This window comes from Pinus tabuliformis, chromosome 6 (genome assembly GCF_031772625.1).
Source record: "Pinus tabuliformis cultivar Carrire ecotype Pingquan chromosome 6, CPIR1, whole genome shotgun sequence".
Taxonomy (NCBI): Eukaryota; Viridiplantae; Streptophyta; class Pinopsida; order Pinales; family Pinaceae; genus Pinus; species Pinus tabuliformis.
The window spans coordinates 728,963,257-728,970,172 of NC_142292.1; positions in this window are offsets into that span (position 1 = coordinate 728,963,257).

A 6,916-nucleotide genomic window follows, 5' to 3' on the forward strand; every position below is an offset into this window, starting at 1 on the left:
TTGTTTCAATTTGGATGTCGACCTCAAGCCTTTTGTTCACAAGATTCAAGAAATTCCTAGGGAACTTTAGGCATATTATCTTGTGGAGTTTTTCAAAGAGGGATGTTTTCTTAGACAATACAATCTAGCCTAGGACTACTCTCCCTTGGGCTGGTCCTTCAGGTGTTTACAAAGTTTGAATAGTTTCTTCCATGAGATCTTGTATGGGTATACTTGTTTTTCACATTCTGATATGATAGAAGAATTCTGGGCTAATACTCAAATTATATACTTTGGATCAAGCAAAAAGGAAAATCACCAAGACCACATTTTTTATTCAATTAGATGTTGTGAGTGCCTTTGTGACAACAATCAACAAATTCTAGCACAAGCGATGGGGAGAGTGGAGACATTTTGAAGGGATTGGAAGCACAATTATGAAAAAGAACTAAAACTAACAAGAAAACAAATGCTTATGATGAATACCCAACTCGACAAGCATAAAAAGAAAATAATCCTTATCTTGGGTTTGCAGATCTGAGGTCCCTTGTGCTTCACCAACAATCTTCTTTGGTTCCTTTGGACAAGAGGAAGCAGTAGCAAAGGACGAAGACTCTGTGGAACAACATTCTGAGCATTTCAGGAGAACAGACCTATCCATGGTGTCATCAGTTGTAGGAAGAAAAATGACTACCCGCTTTGGGCATGATAAAAAAATGGTTAATATTATGATGTATTTCAAGTTTGTGATTATGCTAGGCCAATTTGTGAGGCTTATACTCGCCAGACAATTAATAATAGCAAATTAGCTATAGAGACCTGATAATAGGAAAACTAAGGAACAATTACCAACATCAAGAGATGTTGTTTCATGGAATACAATAATAGCAAGATATGGTATGCATGGGAAAAGTGAAGATGCTCTTGGTCTTTTTCCCAAAATGTAGCAAATACGTATCAACCCAGACTCCATCACATTCATTTGTGTTTTGTCTGCTTGTAGTCATGCAGGGTTACTAGAAGAGGGCCTTGAATACTTTTATTACATGAATCAAGATTACTGCATCACATATAAAGTGAAACATTATGCATGCATGGTTGCCTATTTGAACTGGAGCCTGAAAAGATGGATATTATGTACCCTTGTCAAATATTTTTGTTGAAGATGGCAGGTGAGATAATGTTTCAAAGGTGATGACACTGATGAAAGACCGAGGCATTAAAAAGATGCCAGGTTACAACCCGGTTGAGGTAAAAAACAAAGTCCATGCATTCATTATGGGAGACAAGTCACACCCTCAATCTGAGAAAATATATGCAATGTTGAACAACTTGGCTAAGAAGATGGAGGAAGTAGGGTATGTCTCAGACACAAATTTTGTACTGCATGATGTGGAGGAAGAGGCAAAGGAAGACATGTTGCATAGTCATAGTGAAAATCTAGCCATAGCTTTTGGCCTTATAAATGCAAGCCCTGATACCCTTATCAGGATCACGAAAAACCTTGAGTTTGTGGTGACTGCCACAATGCCACTAAATTCATCTCCAAGGTTGTTGAGAGAGAAATAATTGTAAGGGATGCTAACCTTTTCCATCATTTCAAGAATGGATCATGTTCATGTGGGGATTATAGGTGACAATGATAGCAAGTATAACATGCACGAGCATGCATAGAAATCTAGTGAAGCTAGAAAGCCTCAGTCTGGCTCCTAAAAGTTTTAAAATAAACAAAAAGGGTGAAGATATAAATGGGTAAAAACAAACCAGAACAATAGAAGCTTTAGCATTATCTGTCTCAGAAAATTAATAATCTATTATTATCTAAAAATAGGGGCATAATTGAGCGTTTTGGTTGATTAAGCCATACCATAAACATATTTAAGCGATATAATTAAAAGTAAAAACATTACCAAGTATTTATATACAACGATGAGCAAATGAAATTTGAATCATATACAATGTTGATGAGTATTATCATAAAAGTGGAAACAATATTGTACATGCTATGCAATGTATTTCTTGAAATTTTACATATGGTGTATACATAGAGACGTGTTTGGCAGTTAATAACTAAACATATATACAATAAAAGTATTCTATGACATCTAAACATATATACAATAAAAGTATTCTATGACATATAGATGTAATTGACAGTGAGCAACTAATCATATATACATGATGGGGCATGGCATCGACAACACCAATTAATGTTTATTGTGGTGCCAAACTATGAGAGTTGTTCCTGCAATTGATTCCGCATTTTCCTGTGTGCGTCCCTTTCATGGATGTGAATTGTTTTTTTTAGTATTTTTCTTATCTTCTGTAACAATTCAATAGTTGGACGCAAATGGTAAAGAGGCAATGATTGTCGGGGCAGGATCCTTGCTTGAATATCTTGTAAGGTAAGTTCCTGTTGCTGAATTTCTTGGCAATATTCATATAGCATGTGTAAGTAGTCTGTATCCATACCTGTTGGCCATTAAAAAAGAAAAATAGTAAGTGACAATGGACGTGTTTGCTGAAAACATCTTTTTTTAAGAAATGAAGTAAAATAAACAATTTTTTAAATAAGTATAAAACAATATGAGGTTAAATGTAATAGCAAGCAAATGTATGTGAAATTTGGTTAAGTAGCAAGTGGTGTTTACCATGTGGGTAAATATGGAAGACAGGGTGTACAATTGGCTAGAGTGAATTCTCTTGCACAGATTTTGATGCGAGTAGTGATTCCTCTTGCTACTTAACCACTCTTGAAATTGCAGTGAATGTTAGACCTTGCCGTTCTTTGCTGAAAACATCTTTTTTTTTTCAAGAAACAAAATAAAATAAGAATTTTTTTAAGTAAGTATAAAACAATATGAGGTTAAATGTTATAGCAAACAAATGTATGTGAAATTTGGTTAAGTAGTAAGTGGTGTTTACCATGTGGGTAAATCTGGAAGACAGGGTGTACGATTGGCTAGAGTGTATTCTCCTGCACAGATTTTGATGCGAGCAATGATTCCTCTTGCTATCTACGTTTAAGATATGGATTCTCATGCATGTGTGCGATGCGTGAGAATGGAAATGCTGGATTGATTTGAATGTATGTGAATGACCACACTCTTGAAATTGCAGTGAATGTTAGCCCTTGCCATTCTTTGGTGCCGATGTATACTGTTGCTTTGTCTAATGTCATTCCTTATGACTTGTGTATCATTAAATCCCATGCCATTCGAAGTGGTATATGTCGGCGTGTACCCCTTGTGATGGGAGAAATGGGTACATATGTTGGGTGTGAAATGTCCCATGGTGTTTCTTTGTATTGGCTGAAGTCGACGACCATGAAGGATGGTAATTCTGGGGGCTTTGATTCAATTGAATAATATATTGAAATGAATTTCCCAAGTGCGCCATTGACAAGGCTTGCACTTACCCACAAGTTGTTGGTGAGCATAACTTTTTGTTCATTGCACAAGAGTAATTTTGCGAGCAAATGCAAATCTTCTGTTGTAGTAGAAGTCTGTTACCTTTGTTGTTCTGCAGAGCAAAGTGTGACTGGAATGTTCAAATTCTTAAACATTTTTTTATTATCCAAGACAACCGAGTTGTTCGTTGCATATAGGTGCATGGATTCTTCAAATGTGCGCTGCTCTTCATGTGTAAGAGAGGAATTTGTTCTTGACATTAGGAGTCCAATCTTCAAGAGTAGATATTCCATTTATGAGTATTTGCCGGAAAGCAACCTGGGAAGGGTTAGCTTCTTGTTGGCGAAAAAAAGTTGAAAGTGTTATGAATGTGTCAAATTTGCGCCAAAATACAGTGCCACATGATGTCCCAATGTATAGAGGAATGTCTTTTACAGGTGGCAGCCAGCCTAAATCTCCGACAAAGATAATCGACCGATTATCGAATGGTGCATCCTGATGAAGGGGGAATGCCTCTCTTAGACAATCGTCAATGTGAGAAAGCATTTTTGGACCAATGAAGCTCATTTCATCAATGAGGATGTATTCTGCATGATGGAGCTAATCTTGCAAGTGTAGGAGTGACTGTCCTTCAAGAGGATACATTGATTAGATAGGGATATGAGAGGCAGAGTGGATTGTGAGGGCATTTATGTTGAAAGCTGCAATGCTAGTTGGTGCAAGTAACAACAAAGGGTAATCGTTTTTGTTTGTTGTGAGTTTTCCATAAATGCATGGTGCAGACATTTAATTAAATGAGATTTTCCCGTCCCAGCTGTTCCTTGTATGATGATTCTGCGTGGGGGTTTTCGTGAAGGGGTTTTGAAGTGAGAAAAAATAATGGCAAAAGTTTTGTTTTGGGTAGGAGATCATGTGTGATCTTGGGGAAGGTTGGAAAAAGGATGATGTTGGTTTTGAATATTTGAGCGGTTGATTCAATGAAACTTATGGCAGTTTCTTGGAAGTGGAGAAGAATAGAAGTATGTGACCAATTGTGGTTAGTATCGAAGTTGCGGTAGCCAATCGTGTCGAGGTCATCAATTTCAATATTGTAACCTGGGTGGAGTTGAGAGAGGATTTTCCAAATTGATTTACATGGAATCAAGAGGGGTGTCAGAGGTAGATTGATCTTCAGTATGTGAGGTTTGTGGGTTTTCAATTTCTCGGTGCATCAGTTGAACCAATGTCATTGGGGAGTATGACAAAAGGGAAATACAATAGTAATTAACTCCAACAAAGAGTGGCATAACAAGGATCATCAAAGGACGGAATGACATTGTATCGTGGAAAGACATGTTCAATGATTGGAGGGAATATGTGTTTCCATTGGTTGTTTGTTTGTTTTTGTTATTTTTCGACGGGTAGAAAATGACCAAGAGAATGCAGCTTCAAGGAGGGGCAATGATTCCAATGAAATAGGTATGTTCATGTATGCAAGGATAAAGTTTGGTGTCAAAAAGGGATTCTCAACATCTTGAGAAACATGTTTGAAAATAGTCCTGTTAAATTTCAAAGAAACAAATGTACGAATGTAGAGAGAGAGAAGTAGTTTTTGTAACATATGGAATATTTCTTACGCTCCAATGTCTCTATCTGCAATGGTTTCTATAAGGAGTTTCTGGATAACAATAACGGTAACTGCTTTTGAAGTGGCACTTTGCGAAATACGTGATAGCATTAGCTGGTAGCTCTTAGATCTTGTTTCTTCTTTTGCTGCATATTTTGAAATATAGTTTAACATAGCATGGTGAGATAAAACTGGTTGACAATCAACATTTTCTCTCCAGATAGAAAGTAGATTGGCATTGTGAATATTCAATCTATCATCATTGCGAGTGGGGACGTAGGTTTATGATCTTTATCATTAATGAAAAGTGAAGATGTGGAGTTTAACTACCACGATACTCCATACCGACAACTAAGAACATTGCCTTTCTTGTGAAGAGAAGAAGATTCATGACACTTTGTGTGATGTTGAACGCAGTTGATAAGCTCTACACAGTCTTCAAACTGGGTTTACCTGAAGATTGATGTTGTGTCAAGAAGACATGGGTTCTGAGTTGCTGATTGGTGAAACACAAGATTTCGATGTTCTGGCTGTCGTGGATTCCAAGCAGTTACATAGCGATCAAAATATTTCTGAGCATCAACAACTTCTAATGCATTTTTCTAGTCATTAGTGTCCATATTTGGCGCATTTTGCAACCAAAGGAAGCCATGAATGTGTGCGGATCCTCTATGTTGCCATTCGTATCTGAATATAAAAGTTGGTTAAAACATATATGCAATGTAGAAATTAATGCAGAGAGAAATGGATATTAAAAAATACCTGCACCAATAATCTATTGCGTGGAGGCCTTTTTGCAAGACTTCTTCGAGGAAAATTGTAAATCTGCAATGAATATATTGGGATGTTAGATGTGGGTTTTTAATTATGTTTTGAATTCTCCATTGGAAGTGGTTGTCTGAACTGGAGGGAACATTGGTAGGCATGATCATGTGAAAGTCATGCCATTTGGTATCAGCTGCACTGAGAGTGAAGAAGAATTTCGGACTTCCAATTTGTGTGATCATGTTAGTTAGCTCACATCATTGTTTGTTCCAGAAAGATCGAGTTCCTCGTAGTCCTGAACCGAACCACATTACTTGCTCAGGTAATTTTGAATCTGGAAAGTCACAAAGACACTATTGTAGGTCTAAAACAGTTGTTGGCAAGTTGTTCTCAATGTACTTATTCACAAAAACGATAGCGGTTATTTGGCTACGGTGGCACATTAGAATGTTATAAAGGTAGTAGAGGAATCTTGGATGTTGGCCAAATTGGTTATCATGGTAGTGCAACAAGTGCAAAGCATATTCATGCATCTCAACTTTTGTAATTCTTGGTTGCATGATCATGGAAATGCCTGTAGGAAAGAGTGCAGGGAATGCCATGGCAAAGAGACCCTCGGTGTTGTATTCCTTCATAGTTGTTAAAGATATTGGAGGCCAGTCAACTAAGCTTGTTGAATTTGGATGGGTCAAGTGCAAATAATCACAAATGTGCTTAAGTTCAGTACATGAATTTGGGAGTATTAGAACAAAAGAAGAGGGTTGGATTTCTAATGGAGGTAGCATGACATCAATATCGTAAGTAGAATCAATATTGGTTTGATGGGGTTCAAAAGAGGAGGTGGTTACATTATGAAGAAGAGAAGAAATATCTGTAAGGTGATCAGGTAGAGAAAAAATTGTAGATGAGCTGAATTGGACGTCATTGTAGTAAGGGTCATTTTTTATTTTTTATTCAAGTACTGCAAGTACACGTGATTTGCAAACAAAGAATTCATAAGCCTTTTCAGATGGATTGTGCCTTTTCAAAATGAGGATGTCTAAGTCATAAACCATTCGGGGTAATTATTTGGCAAAAATAGTGATGTCTTGAGGGAAGCTAATTGTATGGCCACTATATTTGTATTGACCATCACGGGCATGAATGACTTGTAGAA